Here is a 25,742-nt window from a genome sequence, read left to right as displayed (position 1 = left end):
ACCCCACCAATGGCTAGTAAGTATAGAATTCCATTTCTGTACTGGTACATGTGCAACGCGTTTTATCTCCTCTGCTATTTTCATTATGGCTTCCCCATCGTTATCTCTTTCCAAACAACACTCCGAAGTATTCAGTTTCCCACAGACGCCCCCCTCTCTTCAGCTAAAAGCCAATCTCACGCTCCCTGATTTTGGTACACTGCAGCTCTGGTCTGAGACAATTGTCTCGCTATGAGATTCGGTGCCTCAGCCGTCTGGTTGCTTATTATTTCAACCACTGCTTGCAACCGAATAATTTGGTTTAGCGTATATATAGGGGTACGGGATCCCCAGTTTCCACCCCCCGCAGTGAATCACTCCCTGACAGCCGGGCAGGATGGGGGTCTCGGGCCCGGTCCCACTGCCCTGGGCGCTGAGCAGGCAGCAGCTGCAATAAATGGTGATGGGCAACCAAGCACTGGTGTGGTCTGAGTGGGGTTCCATGGGGCAGGATGGGAGAAAGCCCCACTGTGTTTGCTTTTTCAGGAGAAAAATAAGTGCTAAAAAGCCACTTTGGGGGTGCCCAGGTGGATCCAGTGGTATCCAGACCCCCCCCAGAGGGAGCATCCCCCAGCACCCCCGAGTCCTTCGCAGGGCTGCTCTCAGGCCCTCCATCCCCAGCTTGTGTTGATACCCGTGGTTGCCCGGGGCAGCTGCGTCTCCCAGGCGAGCTGGGTCCCGCCCCGGCCCGCCCCCGGCTCCTCGCAGTGTCCCTTCCCCCGGGCAACGCGGCTCTTCCCCGCAAACACCCGCCGGTGCCGGCCGGATGGAGCAGGCGGTGGAGCCGGTGCCCGGCGCCGAGCGGCTGTGCCGGTGCGCGGCGCGGGGGCTGGGGGTGCCGGCGGAGCGCTGGGAGCGCTGGGCAGGCGGGGAGGCGGCGGGGCCGCTGCTGCGGAGCTTCCTGGCGGGGCCGGCGGGGCCGGCGCTGCTGCTCTGGCGGGGCCCGGCCGGGGAGCTGGAGCTGGGGCCGCCCCCGCCGCCCCCCGCCGCCCGCCGCAAGGGGCTGTTCTTCCTGCGGGCCCCCGGCGCCGGCCCCGGGGAGCTGCTCTGCGGGGACCTGCCCGCCGATGCCCTGCGGCACTTTGCCGCCCTCGTGGAGGAGGTGAGGATGAGGGGCCACGGGGGCAGGCTCAACATGAGGAGAAATTTGTTTGCTGGGAGATGGCAGAGCCTGGCCCAGGCTGCCCAGGGCGGGTGTGGAGTCTCCTTCTCTGAGACATTGAAACCCGCCTGGACCCACCTGTGTGATCTGCTCTGTGACCCTGCGTGAGCAGGGCTTGGACTGGGGGATCTGCAGAGATCCCTTCAACCTAACCAGGCTGGGATCCTGTGAGGCCTGGGCAGCCCCGGAGGTGCAGAGGGAGCCCTGGCACCCATGAGTACCGGGTGCCCCTCGCACATGGCAGCGGGGAAGGTGTCCCCTCCTACAGACAGGCTCCTTGGCCTCCCTCCCTTCTCTGCTGATGCACTTGTACCCTTAACTCTGCCCTTTGCAGTACCATGGACGGCTTTAGAACTCATATAAACCACCTGAATGCTGATCCACATCAGCTCTGTCTATCAGTGGGGTCCTTGTGGGACTGATGTACCCACAGGTGCTGGAGGGGACATCTGCAGGTCACCTACTCCAAACCCCTGCTCAAGCAGGGCCATCCAGAGCCAGTTGCCCAGGGCCATGTCCAGGTAGCTCTTCATTATCTCTAAGGATGGAGACTTCACAACCTCTTTGAGCAACCTGGGCCAGTGCTCGATTACTCTCATAGTGAAAAAGTGTTTTGTGATGTTCAGGAGCCTCCTGTAGCTCAGTGTCGGGTTATCTCAGGTGGGCTGATGTTTTCTTAAAGAGATCGTCAAGAGGTTCGAGTGCTTTTGCTTTGCTGTGTTATTAGCCTGAACTAGACAATGTTGTTTCGGTTTATTCCTGATGGCTCCTCACCGGGAGAAGTCTCAGGAATGAGGCTGTAATGGGAAAGCAGAGGAGCTGCTGGATTTGAGAAGCTCTGATCATGATGTTTGGTATATTAAGATGGTGACTGATAGATTGGATTCCCAAGAGCAGGCTGCCAGACTGGTTATCCTGGTTTTGTGAGAAAACACGTTATTTATACGGGGAGCTTTTGTTTTGATGAGCCCCGTGGTCTTGCGAAGTCTGCACAAACAGTGGTTTTGCATCACGGCTGGCCAATAGCATTGCAAGCACCGTCTGCTATGGGTAGATGGTGGGGTAGGAACACTTTGGCAGATCCTGTTAAATCCTGTTTTCTGAATGCCTTTGGGAGCCGGGATTGTGCGTCCCAGCTGCGTGTTTGCAGGCTTTGCTCTCCCCTGTGCAGACATGCAGTATTTCTGCAGGGAGCAGATTGTGCCTGGTTTTCATCCTATTTTCCTCTCAAGCTTCACTTGAAGGCAAAAGCAGCGGTGGTGCTGGGTCAGGCAGATGGGGTGGGTCTGCGTGAAGGTGAAAAAGGTCTTGAATTTCCTGGGGTTGGGGTCGTGTGTTCCTCTGCCCACACTTTGTCTTTATTCAGTGAGGGGTCACAGCTGGTGACCTTGTCCACTTGTTGCTTCACTCCTGCGGTGCCGAAGGGAACACACCTGCTCTGTGGGCTGGGGCTTCGTCCTGAGTCCAGTTATCATTTTAACAGTCAGAAAGAAAATGAACGGCTATCATTTGCCTGGTTACAACATCACTGGCATTAGCAGTCCACATGCTTTAAGTAATAGAGACACATCTTGCTAATAATGCAGCTAAAACTGCTGAAGGTGAACTCGTCAGCACCTGCCCGTGTGTTCCCTGGGGTTGTGCTCCCCCTTCCCACGGCTCCCTGGGCACGAAGGTGGCTGGTCGGGTCTTCTTCGGGTCTACAGAGCCAGCCACAGTTCCAAAGAGTCTTCAGCATCCTGGGACAGCACCATGGAGGTGCTGAGCTGCTTTATTCCGTTTCAATTTTATGTCCATTTGCAGCTATTTTTATGCCTTTAGTCACCTCCCCCCCCTCCCCTACCCCCACCCTGAGTCCAGTAACACAAAGGGCTGTTGTTTGTCACTAGGGACAACCTGGCTTTGTTAGGCTGTTGCCACAGGCTGGTCCCAGTGCAGAGCCAGCCAGGATAGGTGACAGACACGGTGTTGCTGTCACAGCTCAAACAAGCCAAAAGCAGCTCAAATCTGGGCAAACCCCGACCAGCCCCACAACCCCATGCTGCCGGGTCAGTAAAAGTGCTGATAAAGGCAAAGCTCCTGTTTGGTGGGCTGCAGCTGGGACCTGGGGGACCCTCACCACCAGTGTATCCCAGGGGGTACCAGCAGACCTTCCCTTGCAGCACACTGAGCTCAGCCCAGCCCTGGCAGGCTCAAAGGGCAGCCTGACGGCTGTGCCCATGGGCAGGGACATGGGGACCAAGCACCGGGGACAGTTGTGAGGGCAAGGGACAGCAGCCCATGGGGCCATCTCCAGTTGCGGGCTTGAAAGGCTGGGAGAGCCTGGGGATGGGGCTGCTCACTTTGCCTACTGGCTTCCACCCTCCTTAGCTGCTTGGATTTGGGGAAAAGGGTGTTCTGCTGTATAAAGTGGGCCTGTAGAGATGCCCATTCATCATCAGCTGCCTCTATTTCACATGGGAACTGCTTGAGACAGCAATGGATATGGGTCTCCAGGCTTGGCCAAGCACAGACCTCAGAGCCTGGTGGCCCGTCCGTCTCCTGCTGCACTTTTTTCTCCGTTGGTCTTCCGTGACTCCCGCTGTAGGTGATCGTGCCCATCCTAACGAACAAGAAGAACCATCAGGGCTGGCCACAAGTGGTGTCACAAGACATCGTGCGTCATGTCCACAACCTCAAAAGTACCATTTTCACAGTTGTTGGCCAAGTAGACGGCAAGACCTTGCTGCCTCTCCCAGCTGGCTCAGAGGGAATTGAGGACATTGATCTGGAAAATGAGAAATCGTGAGTACCACCCCAAAATAACAGGTTCTGGAAGGTCCAGAGAAGCAGATGCGTTTGTACATCAAGTTGTCATCGTGTCTGGGCTGCGTGCGTGCCCCTGTGGAACCCCAGGAGATGTGTGGGTGCAGTGGAATGAATCACTCCTCAGACAGGACGTGGTGCGGGTGGGATTTTGTGAGAAGTTACTGCTTCCAAGGCAGTGGGGTGACCTGTCCTCAGCTTCCCAGCCCACTTGGTGGTGTTTCTTGCTGAATTAAGTGAGTTAATGACTGCAGGGATGTAGAATATTTTGAGGGAGAATGGTATGGGGAGAGAGAATCTTGCTGGATGTGTGAGTCTCCAGGTCAGATCCTGAACCTGAATGGATCTGATGTGACAATGACTGGCTGTGCAGAGAGGTGGCGACTGGCTCTTCATTTCCACCATTCACTTTATGAACAGTGTTGTTGCCCACACTGCTGCAGACATTCAGCCATTTTCTCCAGAGTGTAATTCCTATATTAAACCAGTGACAAAATCTTATGGGGTTTGATTGTTTTGTGGTTTTGAAATGTGAAACCCTGTAAAATCCAGCTGCCCACACGGCCATTGGAAGTAGATCCAACTGAGCAATGCACATCAACAAAGTTAATCACGTACTCTGTTTACTACAGCATGGAACGGATAGATAAGTCTCTGGTGTATGCCATGGAGTCGGCCATCATAGACTGGAGCCACCAGATCCAGGAGGCACTGAAGAAAGAGTCTTCAGAGCCTCTCCTGCAAGGCAGCAATCCGAACCCGAAGGTGGAGCTGGAGTTCTGGAAGAACAGGTACCCAGAGCAGCCTGGCCAGTGCATGGTGCCCTGTGGTGCTGGTTTTGTGTAGAGGGAGAGTGCTGGTGGTGGAGCTGCTAATTCCATGAGTTGAGAAGAACAGGCCACTTGGGGTTCATGTAGGCTTCAACTAAGGAAAATTGCTCCCGCACAGAAAATCATCATGATCTGCAAAGTGCCTGGGAGGTCACTGGGCAGCTGGCTGTGTTTTAACTTAGCCCCACCACAGGGGCTACACCTCAAGGGACTTTTTTCAGAAATGCCCTTTACAGGATCCCAGGCTGGTTGGGCTGAAGGGACCTCTGCAGATCCCCCAGTCCAAGCCCTGCTCACGCAGGGTCACAGAGCAGATCACACAGGTGGGTCCAGGCGGGTTCGAATGTCTCAGAGAAGGAGACTCCACACCCGCTCTGGGCACTCTTTCGTCACTGTTCACTAGGAGCCATCCACAGGAGTAATTGCTGATGGACACCTGCTGGGGGCTGTCTGGAAATGGTGCATCTCAGCTGGCTGCTGTTCATCTGTCAGGGCCAGAGGGGCTTTAGATGCTCAGGAGCCTGGGAGTGGTATTTCCTCCTGCCCTTTGAAAACCTTTGTGCTGTACTGGTTCAGGCTGACTCGGGGCAAAGCCCTGCTGGCTGGAGAGCTGTTGCTAATGCCTGCAGAAACACGATGGCTTTTTTTCAGCGATGTTCTGTCAGTAGCAGAGCTGCTGTCATGCTGAACTCAGCACTTTCTGTCCTGTAGGGTTTGTCTGTGCCTCATGCAGCTTTCTCCCATTTCCACAGTCCATGTGTAGCTGGAGGAAGCCCTGAATCAGGCCCAGGGGAAACAGATGATGTTGGGGGACAGCTGATGGCCCAGTGTAGGTGGGTAACATGGCCACCAGCATCCTGGTGTGCATCAAGAGCAGTGTGGCCAGCAGGCCCAGGGCAATGACTGTCCCACTGTACTCAGCGCTGGGGAAGCCAAACCTCAAATCAGTTTTGGGCCCCTCAGGCCAAGAAAGACCTTGAGGTAGTGGAGTGAGTTGAGAGAAGGGAATAGAGCTGGTGAGGGGCTGGAGCACAAGTGTGATGGGAGTGGCTGAGGGACCTGGGGGTTCAGCTGGAGAACAGGAGCTGAGGGGAGACCTTCTGATCTCTGCACTGCCTGAAAGGAGCTTGGAGCCAGGGGGGGTCGGGCTCTGCTCCCCAGGAACAAGCGCCAGGATGAGAGGAAACGGCCTCAAGTTGCGCCAGGGGAGGCTGAGGTTGGATATTAGGAAACATTTCTTCCCAGAAGGGGTTGTGAAGCATTGGAACAGGCTGCCCAGGGCAGTGGTGGAGTCACCATCCCTGGAGGGGTTGAACAGTCACAGAGATGACATTCTCAGGGACACGGGGCAGTGCCAGGGGTTAGGTTATGGTTGGACTCGATCTTGAGGGTCTCTTCCAACCAACTGATTCTGTGATTCTGTGTCTCGGTTGCTGTAGGTGTGATGACCTGGAATGCATTTACAACCAGCTGACAACGAGGAAGGTCAGGAACATGATGGAGCTGCTGGAGAGAGTTGAGAGCAGCTACATCCCAGCCTTCAAAACCATGCTAATGGATGTTGAGGCAGGTGAGATGCTGGGGCAACTTTACCACAGTGCTGGCTTCTGGCCTTTCTTCATGGCCTGGTGTGACTGATTTCAAGCCAAATCTTTCTAGTTTGTGAATTGAGACTGGGCTGCTTGTGCTTGAGTCTAGGCTTTTGTTTCCAGGCTGGGACAAGCTCCATCGCTGGTCTGTTGAGCCAGACTCTTGCCAAAGTTCAGGGTGAATGGGTTTGGGAATTTATTCTGCTGTAATAAAGTGTTTGCATTACTCTAACAGGACTCACCTCAACTTCCACCAGCTCCTCTGGTGTTATTATGCAGGAATGGGAGTTCAGACTAAGAGGACAGATCTTGTACCTAAGACTGCTTTGTTAGAGCGCTGCTTCTCAGGCTTTGGCCACTGCAGCCCGAATTTCCTTGCTTTGCTTTGCTTAGGGGAGTTGAGCGCAGCCCAAGGAAATATTGCAAATCCCTGTCTGTAGTGAAAAACAGTGTAGTCCTGCTGGTCTGTCCCTGCAGACCAACACAGCTGGACATCCATGTCCAACCCAGCTGCTCTCTGGCACAATGAAACCATCTAGACTGTGTTAGCTGTGCACGTGCTGGCAGAAAACACTGTTCTTCACCACTTCACGTGCAAACATTGAATCTCTTAAGGATCTGTGTCACACTCTGCATTGTGCAGTTTAAATGGGCTGGAGAAACACCCCTTATATAAGGAGCCAAGGGTTCATTGTTAAACTAATTAATACTTTCAGGGTTTAATCAAAATACAACAAATATTTGGTTTTAATCCGGCTACAGCGATACTAACCCTAATTGGATAATTTGGACTATAATTGTTAATTTCCATTACAGCGCAGTTCAGATTTGTGTGCACCTGCTTTTAAGTCTCTGCCCCTTTCCCTGGCATTGTACTGGTGTGGCTGCTGTTGGTGGATTTGCTGGGAGGGTGATGCTGATAGTGGGAGTCTCTTCTTCCTTGGTCTTGGGCCTTAGGGGTTATTTTTGCATGCATTCAAGCACTTCTGTCACTTCTTGTTGGTCCGCAGGTTTAATTGCACAACGATCTGGTTTTATTAATGCTTGCGCTCTGGGGTAATTCTTCAGGGTAAAACCACACAGCTGTACAGAGCTAAGCTAAAGCTTTCGACGAGTCAGACATCAGTTGCTTTACTGTTGACAGGTTTTCTATTACAGTCAGGACTGGTGGGGCCGTCGTCATCTGCCCACTGGACAAGGAGTTGCTTGAGCCAAAACTGAGCTAAAAAGGGCTCAGGCCAAGGCTGTACAGCCTGTCGTGCTGTACAGCAAGGCCATGGCTCACAGCCATGGCAGCACTGTATTTTTGGTGCTGTTGGGCAAATTCCGTGTGACTTTTTAGCAGTTGTGGACTCAGGCTCTCCACGAAGCCCTGTCCCAGCTCCCTGTCCCCTGCCATCACATCAGCTTATTTCTGTTCTGGTTACTGCCGCAGGTGAGTGATGTTCACGAGTGAGTGACCTGCAGCACACAGGTGGCTGAGGGTGCTCAGTGCTTGTCAGGACAGTTTCTTTTCCCAGGCACTTTTCCATGTGGTGAGGCCAGCACCTAGCTGGGAACCCAGCACACCGCAGCTGGGTGGTTCTTACCGCTTCTCACGTCTCTCAACACAGCTTTGACTGAAGCTCAGGACGTTCACCTGCACCTGACACCCCTCAAGCGCCGCTTGGGAGACGTAGAGAGGGTTGAGTTCAGCGAGGTGAAGCCTTTCCTGCTCCCCCTGCTCCACGTGGTGTGTTTGATCTGGGTCACCTCCAAGCACTACAACATGCCCGTGCGGATAGTGGTGCTGCTCCAGGAGATCTGCAACCTTCTCATTGAGCAGGTCTGTGGCTGTGATGCCTGTGTTTGCAGTCCCCTGTGTCCCCTCTCCCCTTCTTCCTATTGTCCTTCCCTGGAAAAGTGATTCTTTAGGCAACATTTAACTTAATAAACAGGTTCAAATGTGTTCAACACAAGAAGTCCTTGTTTTCCATGATGGCAGAAGTGACCTCTCAGGTGTGATTTTGCTCTTCCAGGCCCTGGTGTACCTGTCTCCAGAAGACCTTCTGAAAGGGGACATGGAGGAGAGCCTGGGCAAGGTGCGAATGGTGCTCGGTATCCTGAACATGTTCAAAGAGGCATTTGAGGAGAGAAGGGAAAAACTGCACATGTATTATGAACCAGGCCAAGAAGTGAGGGAGTGGGACTTCAGCTCCACGATGGTGTTTGCGAGGCTGGACACCTTCCTGAAGAGACTGGAGATGGTGGAGGTGAGACTCTGGTCTTGAAAAACATTGCAAACCGTCAGGAGAACTCTGTAGCCAGGAGATCACTTGCTGGCATCTTTCCTTTCTATAGCTTCACCTGATACCAGGGAATGGGGCCACTCTTTTGCTGTTAGGTCTCCTGTTACAGCGAGTCTAAGACTGTGTTTTACTATGTCCTGCTCAGTGCATATGTAAGCTGGTCAGGTTGATAGGTGTGTTTTTTGCTCTCAGGAGTCCCGTTGGACTCCTTGCTCCTGTTGGGGCAAGAAAAGGAGGATTACTGGAGGTGTGGTTTGCACAGCTGTAAATAAAGCAATGTAATCTCCCAGGTCTCCTGGTGCCATCAGAGACAGATTTAGGTTATGGTTGGACTCAATGATCTTAAGGGTCTCCTCCAACTGAAATGGTTCTATGATTCTATGACACCCTAGAGCTGGGTCCTGCCTGTCTTGGAGAGGCCAGATGGCAGGATCCCCTTGGCTGTGCCACGTGGGCCTGGGGAGGAGCAGGGACACGTTCCTCACCAGGTTGTCCCTTCGCATCCTCATAGTCCATCAAACTGGGGTGCTGTGGCTCAGGGGTGTCCCTGTTTGCCAGATCTGTCACCTGAGGCAGGGACATTGGGGTGTCATCCCTGAGCTCCCAGTGTGGCCAAGGGCTCCTTGAGCCACAGGAGATGTTCTGCAGAGAGCAGGTCTGAGTGTGAATGTGGGAGCTCCCTATGCTCTCCTTACCACATGGCTGTGTCTGGAGACCACAGACATACAGACACCATATGTACCTGTTATACAGACACTGTATATACCTCTTATACAGATACTGTATGTACCTCTTGTACAGACCTTGCATGTACCTGTTATCTCTCACGTGGCTAACCACACACATTCATCTGCTCTCCACACACATCCCAAATGAATTTCTTTGTTGATTGTTGCTGCGTTCTCAGTGTGTAGGGTTGGATGGCCAGTGTACAGGTTGCTGGTGTTTGCAGTTTTACTGCTTTAAATGTGCCATATACTTTTATGTGTTCCTTAATTAACTATGTTGAAAACTGTCATGACTGGTGCCTATTTTAAAAGTATTCATAATGATGGTTTCCAGTAGGGTTTGATGTGAAATAAACCAAATTATGCTGGTCAGTGTAGAGAGGAATATAAATAGACACAGGAATAACTGCAGGTTATCATGAGGACAGTGTTGGTGACAGGTTTACTGGGACCCTGTAAAGGCTCTGGGGCACTGACTGCTGGGATTCCATGGATGCCATGGGCACACTGTGGATATGGGCTGCAGACAAAAGCCAGTGGGGAGGTTTTGAGCTGGGGCACTGTGCGTTTTGACCAGTGTCTGTTTCCTCCTTCCGTGGCTGTCCCACACTCCAGGGACAGTAGAAGCTGCAGTATCTGGAGTCAGAGGGAGAGCCTGCGGAGTGAGCTGTAAAACAATAATTAAAAGCATAGTGCACACCAGCCTGTTAATGAGGAAAACTGCTGCATCTCTCTTCGTCTCAATTTCCCCTCATCACTTCATTTCAAGCAACCTTGCAAGACGAAGCAAGGGACAACTGGTATTTCCACATTATTTTTTTGCCTTACTAGGTATTTGTTCAAGCGGATGTGCTGGTGTGTCGAAGTGAATATGAATGCATATGTGCATTTGTTTTCGAATTTTCATAAAAGCTGCAGTTACACTGGTGCATGGGTAGCCCATGAGCACGTGAAGAGGGAAGGATCCCTTTCCTTTGGTTCGTTGCACTGTTTCATATTACGTGTCTGTGGTAAAACCTGCTGCCCTGCTCGGGTGGCCCCAGGACAAGTGCAAGCAGAGAGTGGCCACCAGTACATTCCTGTGCACATTTCTCCTGGTCCTCTGAGACAATGGATGTTCAACCAGCCCTTACTTGGCCCTACCTAGGGAGACAGATGAGGTGGGATGGCAGCAGAGCTGCCCAGTGCTGCCACCACCACTGGGGGAGCGGGACATTTTCCCAAGAGGTGACACTGCCAGGCTGCAGAGGATGGGAAGGGAAGGGAAGGACCCGTGTGCCACCTCAGCAGAGAGGGCCAGCGGGGCAGGTGCTGCAACACCCACTTGGACACGTGGAGGTTTGACTGCGCAGGAGCTTTGGACAGTTTGGGTACCTGTAAACATTAGAAATCTGTCCTTGGTTAATACCTATAAAATTGGGATTCTTAGCTATGCTGGATGACATATAAGAGTCTCATATCCTGCTTTGGATCTGTCCTTTAAATACACTTAAAAGCGATTTTACAGTTGTCATGGTATTTCTAGTGGCTGCAGCAGGTCTCACTGGGCAGGGACGTGTTATGAGCAGCCACTGATGCTCAGGACAGGCAGATCAGGCTCCCCCCTTCCCATCCCTGCCACCCAGCCTGAGCACCAGCGCTGTGCTTGGGAAGGTCCCTCAGCAAGTGCAACTCTGTCGTGCCAACTGTTGTCATCTTCTTTTGTCAACATCATGACCTGTGTCTCCCTCCGTTGACTTTGAAGGATCTCCTGGCAACTTCCTTGGACTTGATGAAGCTGGAGAAAATTGAATTCAGTGGGATTAAAGGGAAGACCCTGGGCCAGCAGGTCCTGGACATGTATGAGGAATTCCAGGAGGCATACAAGGTGTTTTCAGAGCGAACCTATGACTGTCTTGACCTGACCAACACGGTAGGTGGGACCAGTTTGCGGGAACATCAGGAACATGTGCATGTTTCCAAAGCAGCAGTTTCCTGCTATCTTCTTCCCAGCTCTTTCCTCCTTTCATTATGATCTGATCTGGTACTGGAGGGAACAGGGAGCCGCTGGCCTTTCCTGCAGAGATTTGGGACTTCTTGCACGTCTATATCTAACATATCTTGCTAGATCAGCACCTTAGATCAGTGCAGCTGGGAAACTGGGATTTCCATGAGTTATGCACAAGCTTTTGCTGTACATGGTGCTTGCTGAGGTATAAGAGCTATACCAACACCCACATCTCTTTGCTTTCCTGCTCTTGGTATTTACCATGTTTCCCCAAAAATAAGACCTACCCCAAAAACAAGCTATAGCATGATTTTTCAGGATGCGTGAAATATGAACCCTATTCAAAAAATTAGCCCTAGTTACAGTTCATAAAAAAGTCAATTTAAATAGGGTCCAGGCAGCTATACATGTAAAAAAGTAAGCATCTTTTGCAGCAAAAATTAATATAAGACGCTGTCTTAGTTTTGGAAAAACAAGGTAGTTTGCCTGATGAGGGCCAACTCAGATCATCTCTGGGATGTGTTCGCTCCTGCCTAGATGAACACATGGCATCTGGGGCTCTCAGAATTCAAGGATGCTCTATTTTATTATCAGTAGTGCTTTAATTAAAGGAATATTCCCAGCCCTCTGGGACCTGCCTGGTGTGGGGATGGGTGGCTCGTGCTTTGCTTCCTGCAGCTCCCAGTACATCTCTGCAGGGGGTGGCACGTCCCCAGTGTTTCTTGCTGGAAAGCTGCTTGCTCCATAGCACCCCTCCTTCAGCAGGGCAGGCACAGAGGAGAGGTGACAGTGGCTCTGCAGGAGGTGGCTTGGGTTTGGTGACCCCATGGCCATTTGTGTGACTCTGAGTCATGTTTGTTCTTTCAGTGCTCTAGTTTTGCACCCTCTGCCACTGCTGGAGCCGTTTTTTTTAGCTAAAACATGGCATCTGGATCTGCTGGAGCTCAGCAGTAGCAATAGTAAAAGCTATTTCCTTGCACTTTGTCCTTTGGAAAAGAGACACATGACCTCATTTTTAGTGGTTTTGTCCAAGCTAGAACAGAAGGACTGTCACGGACTGTCAAGTTCAGTCTTTGATTTGGACTCTTTTACGTGTAGGAAAACAAATATAGATGTTACTCTTGAAGTTCAAAGGATTTATTACAATTGAAGCAAGAAAAGCAGTGCAAGAAGATGATGGAAATTACAGAAACCCAGTACTGTTGAGTTTGAAAAGGACCTCTGGAGATCACCCAGTCCACCTTCCCTGCTCAAAGCAGGCTCAGCTAGAGCAGGACTGTGACTGGTCAGGTGAAATATCTCCAAGATTACCTATGTCCAAGTGTGGAGACTCCACAGCCTCTCTGGGCAACCTGTGCGAGTGTTTTGAAACTGCCTCACTCACAACCAGCTCACCATGGAACCACAGGCTTGTTTTGACTTGAAAGTAGGTTGGATTTGGGACTCAGCAGGTGCATCCGTGGGTTTTCTGGATGATGGTGTGGTCTTCAGGCCAAGTGGTGGGGGAGAGGGTGTGGAAATAGTCCATCTTGCCTGTAGGCTGAAGATAGTGCCATGTGGGCTGTGGAAAGCCCTCAGGACCAAAGGGTCCCTCCCAGAGAAAGGGCCAACATCTCAGCCATGGGACAGCACAGAAATGTTCTCAAGCTTCGTGAGGACTTTGCCACGTTGCGATGGCTGAAGATTGGCCAGAGGAGTGGCTTAGTTCACGGTGAATAAGAGAGGGCATCTCTGGATCGAGGAGTTACAGGTACCTTCCTAGTGCCATCTTGCAGCCTCACAGCTTGTGTTTTGCCTTTGTGCAGGACTTTGAGCAGGATGCCTTTGGTTTCCAGCAGAAAGTAGAAGACATGGACCATCGGCTGGGCACCATTTTCATCCAGGCTTTTGATGACGCCTCCAACTTGGACCACGCCTTCAAGGTTTGTTTATCGCTCCCTTGCTCTTCCCTAAAAGGGAAATCAGGGCACCCGGCTCGGTGAGAATCACGCTGAGGAGACCAGGCAGTGCTGGAGCCACAGGCACATGGGGCTGGTGTTTGCTGGTGGGACAGCGGGACTTGTAGCTTTTGGGCTGCTCTTGGTTTGGGATGCTCAGGCTGGTGGGTCCCTCACAAAGCTTTTGGATGCCAGGAGATATATTTGTGTCTCTCTCTGCAAGTTGGGGGAAATCATGCTTTTTCTAGGATTTCCTGGTGAGAATTGATATTGTTAGTATCAATTTGTTAATATTATTAATACATGGATCTGTTTCAGTTTTGGAAACAGGTTTTCTAGAAACAAAGCTGGTTTATTTATCAATTAATCTATCTTGCAGAAATAATAAATGGTATTTTTTTAAAAAAATCAATATAAGCATTTGTAGAAAAGACTTTAGCAAGTGACAGTGTTTATCTTTGTAAGTTTTTTGAAAAAAATAGAAAATCTTGAAGCATTTGAAGAACAACAGTTGGAATGTGGTCCAACCCCAGAGAAAGTCTGAGAGGCCCCGTAACAAAGGGAGCAAATTTCCTTTTTCCAAAGTGCCCATCGGTGCGGACAGTATTGAAGCCTCTGGGCTGGGGAGGAAGGTCCCAGCTGATCTCTCTGCAGGAGTCGGGGTTGTAAATTTTTCCCCTCTTCTTTTCCTGCGTGTTCACCCCAACAGCTGCTGGACATGTTCGGGAGCCTTTTGGAGCGACCGGTAGTCGCTGCAGATGCTGCTGGCAAATACTCCGTCCTCATCAGCGTGTTCAGCAGGGCCCTGGACCGCGCCAGGCTGATCTACTCCCGGCACATCCAGGCAGAGCTGAAGCTCGGTAGGTAGAACGTGCTGAGTAAAATGGGTTTTACAGGGAGTTTGATTGAGATTAATTTGGGGGGGAAATGATTTATTTTTCTAAGGAACCCAAAACTTTACAAATTGCAGATGTTTTCAGCCTCTGTAGCTCCTAGTGGCAATGGAAATGCCTGGGAAAGCTCTGTTCTTAGTATTAAAGCAAATAATTGGTTAGGAGTAAAAATACCCTTTTTCAAATGTGTATGCATGATATGTGACTGGGAATGGAGACACATGCTGAGCTTTTCTCCCAGCGAGGCTGTGACAGGAGGTTTCTCTCCACATTTGTGTGCTGCCTCGAACACCCCATGGGACCTGCAAACCCACTCATGTGCTCCTCAGAATGAATTTATTTTGTTTCCCTTACAATGCTTAAAATGCAAAGTATGCGAGTGGGACTTTGTAACCAAGGGTTTAATCAGCCTTTTCCAAGTTTATTATTCCCCGTGACTGTTGGCACAGGGGGGAATGGGTGGATTTCTATCAGATTATGAGGATTCAAGTGTGTCATTTTGAACAATAACCTATTTACTTGCCTCAGAAAGATCATACTGGAACGAGACAAGTCCTGGACTGGAGAGAATCATGGAGAGAATCATTTGCTGTGAATTTGTGGTTATGGTTCTGTGGCTGTTAGATAAGACGGACAGAAGTAACTCCTGGTCAGAAATCCCTATGTCAGTGTTTGTGAGGGGCGGGGAATGTGTCCCAGGCAAGGGACACCTCACATCAGCTCAGGTTTGGACATAGTCTGGGCTTCTCGTTCGATCTCAGCTCCTTATTCAAGATCCAGAGGCACTCGCCTTGGTCACAGACCTACATCAGTGTGGCAGATGTTGGATTTAAGGAAGGAAGCTGGGAAATCAGAGCAGTTTTCTGCAAATGAGGTTCTGTTGTTGCATCTTTGGGGTTACAAGTGCAGTGTTCAGTCAAACGCTGTTCCAATGTGCCCTCCCCAGGATCCCCCCCTGTGCACAAGAACATGCCGCCGGTGGCTGGAGCGCTGCGCTGGGCGCAGGAGCTGCGAGCGCGAATCCAGGTGCCGTTTGATCACTTCAGGCACATCCCACATCTGTGCGTGTCTGTTCCAGCTAAGTTGCTTTATGACCACCTTGCTATCTTCTCTGTAATCAATCTGATTTTCTTTCTGTGGTGAACATTATCCCATGGTTATAGCTGAAATAATTCTTAGTCAAAGAGGTGTGAAGTGGTTGCACTGGTGCTTTTCAGCTTCCTTGTGATCATTATTTTTTTTAAGAAACTCATTAACTGGATTTGTTTTGAAGCGATTAAGAGGCACAGTGGGCTATTCAGCTTTCAGACATAGTTCCCGGGTTGCAATTGAAAGAGGTATCAGAACCTTTCCTGCTGCAATCCCACTCAGCATGTTCTCCAGGACCTCCTCAGCTGCAAGTCCTGGTTCTGGCATCATCCAAACTGTGAATAGCAGAGAAGTGCTGGGCTGGACTCAGCTGAGATGGGTCGATGGAGCTGGGTTTGCATGTTGGGGAGCAGACGAGCATTTTGTTGGGCAGAAGAAAACTTTCTCAGCGTTAAACAAAGGAGCCATCTCCCAAGATCAAGGAAAGAAACCAATGCTGGTATATTTATCACCCAAATGCTTGTTATAACGGATGGTGTCAGGGAAGTATGGCCTCATACTCACAGCTGGCACCACATGAGACAACATTTAAGAGCTCTGTAAGCAAGGCGGTGTTGGACTTACGACAACTGAGGATGTTCCAGGGACTGCACCTGGTAGCTCACAGGAATGGCTTCACGTGTGCTGGTCAGGATTCTGTGTAAATGGATCCACTTTTTTAATGTACTTGACCAAAATAACTTGACCGTCACTGTACCATGTTTGTAACCTTCTCTCACTGTATCTTGCCATTAAGTGTCTTTAAGTGCACAGTTATTCTGCAGCAGCAAAGACATTGGTGCAATGAAACAAACTCTTGGGCAGTTCCCAGCACAGAGCCCAAGTTATCATGTCTGATTTGAACCTAAATGGCAAATTTTTGTCCACCATGAAGGACCCAGATCTGCATTTCACACTGCTTTTCTGTCCTCTGTTTAGAGTAGTTAATAACATGCTCTGCAACGGTGGTGACATGATGCTGTTGAAAGGGAAAAAGGATTAAAAAGGAGAAACAAAAGTGGTTTTGCTGGGATTTACTTGGATTTGCTCAGAGGACTTGTTTACTTCCAGCAGGTTTCTCAGCACTTGCCCAGCGGTGACTGCTCAGGCGCTCCTTTTTTCCAGCTTTTGGTTAAGTTAATTCAAGTTTTGTCAATATGTCCTCCAAAATCAACAACCATCTTGAGGAAAACTTGGATATTGTAGATGAAACAGTGGGGAAAAGACAGCATGATAAGAATTCCTCTGGCCTGCTGTTCCCTGGGCTGTACAGCCCTGGCAGCGTGGCCAGGGCTCTGCCTCCCGCACTCTGGGACACCTTTGCTCTTCGGTTTGAGGGGCATGAATTGGGCACCGCCAAGAGCTTCGTCTGCCGGGAGCCACACTCTGCTTCTTTCTGTGCCTCTTTGACCTCAGAAAGTGGTGGCTGGTGAGCAGAGGTTGCCCTGCTCTGTGCAAACACCGGAGCATTGAGTATGTTACGGAGACCAGTGTTCCTCCAGCAGCTCTGGGCCCTTGTTCTTCCCCCAGGACGTGGTTCTCATTTGCCAGTTGCCATGCAAACACCCGCAAAAGGGCGCACTGGGGCTTGGAGAGCTTTTGTGCAGTGAAATGGTTTTGGGCGATATGGTGGGGTTGGAATGTAAGATCCCCAGCCAGGCTCTGCCTGCAAGGTGGTGGGTGGTTTTGGGAAGGGGTAAATAGAGACTGCAGCCTCACAGGGCTAAATGTAACGCTGAGCTTGTCTGTTGTGCCACCAGCTGCTTGGACTCTGCTGAAGGAAGAAGGGTGATAGAGAAGTATGAAGAAATGATCCAGCTGCTCGACAGGTAAGTGGTGGCTCAGGCATGACTGTAACTATATGAAAAAAAGCCAAACCTTATAGAATCATAGAATTGTTTTGGTTGGAAGAGACCCTCATGTCCATCCATTAACACAACCCTGGCACTGCCCCGTGTCCCTGAGAACCTCGTCTCCACGTCTGTCCACCCCTCCAGGGATGATGACTCCAGCACTGCCCTCGCAGCCTGTTCCAATGCCCGACAGCCCTTTGGGGAAGAAATGTTTCCTAATATCCAGTCTGAACCTCCCCTGGTGCAACTTGAGGCCATTTCCTTCTCCTTCTCTAAACCACCTTTCAGCACATTTGCAAGCCCAGGGCCTGAGAATGTCTCTTTCTAAGCCAGAAGGAATTTTGTGATGAGAGAGGAGGAGGAATCCTTTGCTACACACCACAGTCTTTCTGTGATATCTTGAAATGAGAAGTTTGCATGGGAGGGACAGGGGCTGTGCAGCCCAGCAGAAATGTTGGAACGAGATTCTTTTGGATGTAGGAGATGCTGTGGTAGAAAACCTGAGCTGACCAGAAGTCTCGATCCACTTGTGCCCATTCACAGTGTACTTACCGTGGCTGTAATGTGTGTATTCCACAAGTGGGAGTGGGATTCGTTGCACCTCACTTAATATCTTAATGTTTGATGCTAAAACTGAACTGATTGCTCTGAGCTTTTGAATGTTTGTCCCCAAATTTGAATCCTCTGCTAAGAATGGTACTTGGGGGATCTTTGTTTTCCTGACTTGATGCTGTCACTGGTTTTCAGGTGTTTGTCTTTGAAGCCAAGATCTTTATGGAGGTGGTGTGGGTGGGTTTTAAATATTCCTTGATGTTCTTCAGCCCTCAGAAGTGGACTTGGCTTTTATTTGGTTCTATGTCTTGGTGTGCGGGCTTGGCAGCTACGTGGTGGATGTTTTAATTTGTTTGTTTGTTTTTCGGCAGGTATCAGGAGAAGCTCTATGCAGACTGGTCCCAGACAGTCTCTGAAAAATCACAGTACAACCTTACTCAACCGCTTATCCGGCGAGATCCAGAAACCAAACTGATCACAGTTAATTTTGATCCCCAGGTAAGAACTAGCTTTCCTGCCTGCTGGAGGGCACGTCTCCAAGCTGTGCCCCACCGTGCATGGCAAGTCTGGTGGGATCGCTACTAGATCTGTTCTGCTGAGGTCCCTGGAGCATCTGTTATGGGTGACATGAATTAACCATCCCCTTTGTGGGCTCTGTCTCCTGGTAAAATATCAGGATTACAGTTTAAGCAGCGCAGATTGTAATTAAAGCCAGAAAGTCTGTGAGTAGCCAGATGTTAACTGGTGTCAACATCTCCAGAGCAGGTTGGTTTGACGCTGGTGTGGGGAGCGTAGGAGCATCATCCTACAGACGTGGGTTCGTGTTATGTTTACCTGAAATCTGAGCTTCCTGAAAGGGTATAAAAATCCCAGGAAAGGTTTGTTTTGTTACTTCAGTGTTGTGGCTGTTGGATTTCCTTAATTGTGGTGCAGGAGGCTTCCAGTAGGTCTCTGTTCCCTAGGGCTGCCCTCTCCAGCACAGGGAGGCCTGACCATCCCCCTGCCCAAAGCAGAGGCAGGGTCCAAGCCAGCAGAGTGCAGAGGTGGATTCAAAGGTGCTGGGGCCTCTCAAATGTGAAATGCCATTTGCTGCGGAGGTGCTGAATCTCAGGGGCCTGGGAAAACATCAAACACTTCCCCCTTTCCCGGGGACTTGCTGCTGTTAGAGAAAAGTGTTGAGGTTCCAGAGCTCATTCCAGCTTGGCTCTCAGACAAAGGATTTGTCCAGCTCCTTGGAATCTCCTTGCTAAGGTGGGAAGCAAATGGCCCCAGGGGATGTTTTCCACCCTTCACCCTGGTGCCAGGGTTTGGAGCCTGTGCCGTGCTGAGCATGTTCTCAGCTCCAGTCTCTGAGTGCTTCTGCGCTGCTCTCAGCTTTCCATACTGAGGACTGCCTCATGTCCTCAGGTGCCTGCTTAGCAGCCCCTTCATGCCCTTCAGAGCAGATAGGAGCACCTCATTTTGCCTAAAGGGAGGATGTATTTGCAACCCTTCAACATTAAAGAATCTTCCAGAGCTCACCTTCCATGGAGGAGAGGGAAAGAGGGTAAGACATCCTTGACACCATGGTGGGGATGTCTCAGACATTCCAGTGCATAAAAGGGAGGGGAGTTTGGTTCTATCTCACTTGGCCTCCTGCTCCCTCAATCCCCTGCTTTTCCCTTCCTCCCATCCCATCCTCTTCCATCCACCTCCTCAAACTGCTCCCTTCACCCTTCCGCGCTCCGTCTTTCTTTCCTCTTCTTGTCATTGTGGACATAGTCACTTTAGTATTGTAGATACTCCTCACCCCTGCCATTGCCCATACAATGTACTGAATTTCTGTCACCCAGCCAAAATGTGCCGTTTCAGGAGCATTTTCCCTCTCACAAGCCACTAAACTGAGCAAAGATTTTTTTTTTTTGTCTTAGAAGTGATATATTGCGTTGGAAGACCTTGCTGCTCCGTTTGTTGCAGGGACTCACTTCTACTTGGGTTTATAGTTTAATAACCCACTCAATCCCGTTCCATCACAACTCAAAGATGCTTTTGGTTGTGCCTCCTCCTGCAGGCACAGTATTGCTGAAAGACTGTATTGATGAGGATAGCTGAGAAGACCAGAGATCATCATGGCTTTTAGAGGCTGCACAGGGTTTGCTGGCTGGGTAGTTAACAGAGCTATATGTCTTTGATTGGGAAGCAAATCAGAGGCAAAGATCAATGGGAGGGAGATGGTCTGGACTAGGAGGTGTCCAGGCCCTTCTCAGAGCGTACTGCTTTGTGAATAAAACAGCAGGAACCCCCTAAGATCCCCAGAATTGACGGGAGGGTGTCTACCAGGTGAATGGGGAGGATTGTCTCACATTCAGCTCTCTGCCTTGTTTCTGCAGCTGGTGTCGGTGCTGAGGGAGCTGAGCTACCTGTCTGGCAGCCGCCTGGGAGCCATCCCACCCACGGCAGCAGAAATCTGTTCCTCCAAGGAGTCATACCGGCAGCTGGCGGCCAACTTGGAGCTGATGGTGAACAGATACAACAAGGTCCTGAAGACAGTCCTGGAGGTCGAATACCCTCTCATACAGGAGCAGCTGTGGGATATTAACTTGAAGCTGAAGAAGGCAGAAGAAACACTCAACTGGAAGATGGAGGGTGAGCTAGCTCTGTGTTAGGGCAAAAGAGGCCGTACAGGATTTCACAGAATCCCAGCCTGGTGGGGCTGAAGAGACCTCTGGAGATCTCCCAGTCCAACCCCCCTGCTCACGCAGGGTCCCAGAGCAGATCACACAGGTGGGTCCAGGCGGGTTTCAATGTCTCAGAGAAGGAGACTCCACACCCGCTCTGGGCAGCCTGGGCCAGGCTCTGGCACCTCCCAGCAAACAAGTTTCTGCTCATGTTCAGATGGAGCCTCCTGTGTTTCAGTCTGTGCCCGTTGTCCCTCACCCTGGCGTTGGGCACCACTGAACAGAGTCTGGTCCATCCTCTGACAGCCACCCTGAGATATTGATCCCATTGATCAGATCCCTCTCAGCTTCTCTTCTCCAGCTCAACAGCCCCAGCTCTCTCAGCCTTTCCTCAGAAGAAAAATGCTCTAGACCCCTCAGCATCTTGGTAGCCACCGCTGGGCTCTCCCCAGTAATTCCTTGTCCTTCTTAAACTGGGGTGCCCAGAACTGGACACACCACTCAGATGGGGCCTCACGAGTGCAGAGCAGAGGGGGAGGATTCACCTCCCTCGACCTGCTGGCCACACTCCTACTCACGCAGCCCAGGTACCATCAACCTTCTTGGCCACAGGGCACATTGCTCATGGTTAACCTGCTCACTTGGGTCTCATCAGATTCCTCCCATGTCCCCAGCCTCCATCACCTGGTTCCCAGTGACAGTTCACAGCAGGGCAGGGGACTCTCCAGCAGAGCCAGCTCTGGGGAGACAAAGGGCAGCCCCCAGCCTGCCTGCTCCTTCCCATCTTACCTTGATCTGCTTGGGCTGGGGACAGGATCCTGATCCCTTCAGCTTCCCTCTGGGCTTTTGGGGAAGAGAGGCTGCCCTGTAAGCAGTGATGCTGAGGAAACGGCAAGATTGGGGTTTGTGAGAGCTGGCAAGGCTGGGGTTGAAGAGTCTGCTCCCTGCCCGTGCCAGCCCAAGTGACCCACTGTGTGGTCATGTCCCTGTGTCCCCAAGGCACTGCTTTCTCCCTGAGTTGTGCAGGGACTGGGACCCCTTGGCCCAGCCATCTGGCTTGGGACAGACTTCTCCCGGTGGGGGCCAGGGCCACCTCGTTATCCTTTCCAGCCAGATGAAATACTGTGGTTAGTGGTGAGGTTTGTGCACCGTGACTTTGGGATGATTTAACCAGTGTTCTTGCTTGATCAGTTTTAACTGCAAAGCAGAATGGAGGAAGACAATTTGTTTCCTCTTGGTGAAAGCAAACTGCTCGCTGTTGGAATATATATTTCTGTCATCAGGCTTGTGGTATGAACAGGAACAAGTGTCCTCCCTTGGGAACTTGCAAAGCAGAATTCCTCATGCTGAAAAACTCTTTCTCCATTGCACACCAAAGATGAAGGGACTTTCCTGCAGATGAAGTTCCCTGAATCTAAATGCAGCCCTCGCTGGTACCTTGGGCTGTCACAGCCTGTGTTTGTGGGGCTGTGGGTCCCTGCTCTAGTGACAGTGGCAGGAACACTCAGCCTGTTGTCCTTGTTCTCTCTCTGGTAGCAGATTAAATCTGGGTACGGGAAAGGGGGAAGTGTCAGACGTCCCCACGGTGCTGGTGCTCCTGGCAGAAAACAGAGGCTGCAGCTGTACCATGGATTGTTGGGGTAGGAGGGAGCTAGAAGTGACTCTTTTGGTTGAGGTGGTAAGTGTCTTGTGTTAATGATGGGTGAGAAATACATGAAACCGTGGGGGAAAAGTCTTATGGAGAGTGCACAAGAGCTTGGCCATGCAGCTCTGAAAAAAAGTAGTCAATCATCTCATTTTTTACCAGGTGTCTGGGATCACATCTCCATGGTGATGGATGATGTCCATGACCTCGAGCAGAGGATACAGAAAGCCAAAAACAATGTTGAGGAGATCCAGACCATCGTGGGATCGTGGGCGTCGCCCATATTTGTGAGAAGAGATTGTAAAAGAGAATCGCTGCTGAGCCTGGAGGACTGTCAGGACCGCCTGGAACGGCGTTACAGCCTTGTCCGAGAGTCGGGGCAGAGGATTCATCTGCTGGTGAAGGTGAGGGGGGACCTTCTCCAGGGGTTTGTTGACTCTTCATAGGCTCTGGGTGTCTCTCCGCTCTGGTGAAAATGTCCAGAGCTGCTTCACCTTAAAATTAACTCCCTTAACTCATTTGAAAAACTTACCTGTTGTTGATTAAGGAATACTTTGATGGGTGAGCTGGTACAGCTGAGTGTGCGGGGCTGCTGACCAGGCACCGAGTTTGGAGCAGGAGTGGGAGCCGATGCAGCCCAGTCTGGCTCCCAGTCCTGGTTCTTGTGAAGCCACTAGAGGGGAGTCGTGCATCAGGCTTTGGGATCCTGCTCAGAGGAAAAACTCCTCCGAAATATTCACCTTAAAATGGAGAGGCAGCTGGCTGTGGCTGACCTTTCTGCTTTAGGCTTGTTGTTCCTCTGTGGGAGCAGGAGGTGACGCTGTCAGTCCAGGGAGAAGCTGAGTAACAAGAAAAAAGCTGCTGTCTGAACCCTGGGTTTTTTCCAGTGGCTTTGCCAGAGCTGAGAGTCCTCTTTGCAGAGCAGGAGAAAGCCCAAATCTCTGCGCCTCACCTGCCCAGAGGTTTTAGCGTGTCAGGGACAGCACCTTGGCTGGAAGGCAGATGGATTTTAGGTCCAGCCCACTCCTGAGGGTCACCATCTGGCCTTGGACTCTGGAGAGACTGGGCTGACCCTCTCTGGGACACTGAGCCCTTGTTGCTCACCTTACTTCACTGTCTGCACTCAGCCTTGGGCTTCTGACCCACTTCTGTACCCTCTGAACCCACGGCGAGGATTTTACTATGCCCACGTTGTCCTGCTGCTACAGCTGTGACAGGCTCAACCACCTCCAGCTACACCCAAAAGATGGGAACACTTCCTAAATTGACCGGAGAGAACATGGGGCTGTGGCCAAGGCAGAAGGGCTGGCACCGCTGCTCTGGTGGCTCACAGGGCAGGACCAACTGCAAAGCAGCATGAAGGTCCTGGGGAGGGAAAGGCACCGTGGCCCAAAATAGGATGTCCCCATGCCTCTGTCCTGCTGTGCTGGTCAAACCTGGAGGAACAGCAGCAAAGGGGCCAAGAGCTGGTCTGCTGTGTTTCCCTTGGGTGTTCAGGTCTTCTTTTGAGCAGGTGAGTCTTGAGGCTGCTGAGAGAAGAGCACAGAGAGTTTGGGTACGTGCACCCACAAGCACAGGCAGGACAGTGAGATGCTGGCTTGCATTGCCCTTTTGCACCAGGATGAGGCCTCTGGAGTAAAGGTTCAGTAGAACACCAGTGACAAGGGGGCATTGTCAAATACAAGGGCATGGGACGGTGAAGAGGGGGTGGTGCTTTCAAATGGGCATTCCCATAGTGTTCAGTCCTGTGAAGTTCCCCTTTCTCTTGTGTCAGCAAAATGTGGAGGTGAGTCTGCAAGGCACCAGAGCCCTGGCTTGCTCTGTTAACAGTTTAATCACTCAGCGTTGATGTGTAAAGTTGGGGAGCAGCAACTCTGGGTTGACTCAAGCCCAATTGGCAATGCCACTCTATCTTGAGGAGGCTGAGGCCAGACCTTCTTGCTCTCTGCAACTGTCTGAAAGGAGGTTGGGGCATGGAGGGGGTTGGTCTCTTCTCCCAAGTAGTAAGAGATAGGATGAGAGGAAGTGGCCTCAAGTTGCACCAAGGAAAGTTCAGATTGGATATTAGGAAAAAATAATTCACAGAGAGGATTGTGAAGCTTTGGAATAGGCTGCCCAGAGCAGTGGTGGAGTCACATCCCTGGAGGTGTTAACAAATGTACAGATGGGGTTCTTAGGGACATGGGTTAGTGGTGGAGTTAGGTTATGGTTGGATTCGATGATCTTGAGGGTCTCTTCCAACCAGAATGATTCTATGATCTCATGTGTGCCAAGCTGCCATGCCACTGGGAATGGCACCCTCTCCTGTGTCCCCAGAGATGAAATACAGCCAGCTTTGAACCCCTGGCAGCAGACTGCAAGCTGGACCTTACGTTTTTTTTGAGCCCGTGCCTGTGTTGAGAGCCCCTGGCAGGCTTAGGAGAAAGAGCCCTCAGAGGGCATAGCAAGGCCGGAACAGGATCACGGCAGAGCCTGGGAGGTGCAGGGGATGGATACCCAGGCTGGTCTTGTGGGTGTGGAAGAGGAGACGCAAGAAGGATGGGGCCATTCTGTGGCCTAGAAAACCGTGAATTTCCTGACTGTGAACTTGCCTGGAGGTAAGGAACGCAATAAGCTGAGAAGGGAGGCTGTAAGCCAACCCTTTGTCTTCTGATCCCAATCTTTAACTATTTTCACTTGGTTTATTTAAAAACCCTTTTCTGAATTTTAAAGTTCTCTTGTTTTGAGATGACCATTTGTAGGGCAGAGGTGTAAGCAGTCCACTTGGAAGGACTCATCCACCCAAGGTAACATTATACAGGCCACAAGGACTGAGGCTTCATGCATTGGGATGAGCCTTTGGCCCAGGTCTGCAAAGCACCCTTGAGCCCTTTGGCCTCAGAGAAGAGGGAGGAGAAGGTTGCAGGGCTGCTAAGTCTCTCACGCACTCCATTTTTACCTTGTGATTATTTTGAGTTGCTTCAGATGACAAAGCAGCCCTTGACAGAAGGAGAAAATTGTGGCCATGCTACCAGCAGCAACATCCGTCTGTCTGGTTTCTCACCCCCCGCAGGGCTGGTACCTGTGTGCTCATTGCCATGAGTCCTCAGCTGTGGGCAGCTCTTGTAGGACAGACTCAGCCCCGCTGTATTTCAAAGTGTCGTCTTTTTCTTCCAGGAAAACCAGAGCCTCTTACTTGCAGACCCAGCATCTGACATCTGGAAGGCCTATGTGGATTACGTGGATGAGATAGTTCTGGATGGATTCTTCACTGCCATTGAGTGCTCACTCAAGTACCTCCTCGAAAACACAGGTAACTGCTGGTTCCTCAGCTCTGGCTGTGATACCATCTTCAGTCTCACCAAAAGGAAGTTTCTGTTTTGTGCTTTGACTTGTGGTGGTCTTTCTACTCTGCCTCTTGCATTGTCTACAGCAAGTGCTGGAGGAGCCTCCAGACTCAGAGGGTAACTCTGTCCCCTGGTCACTGGAGCAAAGCCTTGCTCAAGGGAAGGGACAGAGATGACTGTGCACCATTTGCTGGGATTTGTGAACAGACAAAATTGAGGCATCATTCCAAGTCTGTTCTTGGGCATCAGCCATCTCCTGACCTCCCATGCACAAAGCATCAAGGTGACACAACCTTTCGTTTGTGGAGAGTCTCAAGAGTTGG

At 50.9% G+C, this 25,742-nt stretch overlaps 1 pseudogene; it reads left to right on the top strand.

The window, feature by feature from the left end:
- Positions 1-3,788: 3,788 nt before the first annotated feature.
- The window catches only part of LOC136112124 (dynein axonemal heavy chain 9-like), a 69,719-nt pseudogene continuing 47,765 nt past the window's right edge, over positions 3,789-25,742 (top strand).

Source organism: Patagioenas fasciata, chromosome 26 (genome assembly GCF_037038585.1).
Source record: "Patagioenas fasciata isolate bPatFas1 chromosome 26, bPatFas1.hap1, whole genome shotgun sequence".
NCBI lineage: Eukaryota > Metazoa > Chordata > Aves > Columbiformes > Columbidae > Patagioenas > Patagioenas fasciata.
The sequence above is the reverse complement of the archived record's forward strand: the minus strand, read 5'-3'. Positions and strand labels throughout refer to the sequence as shown.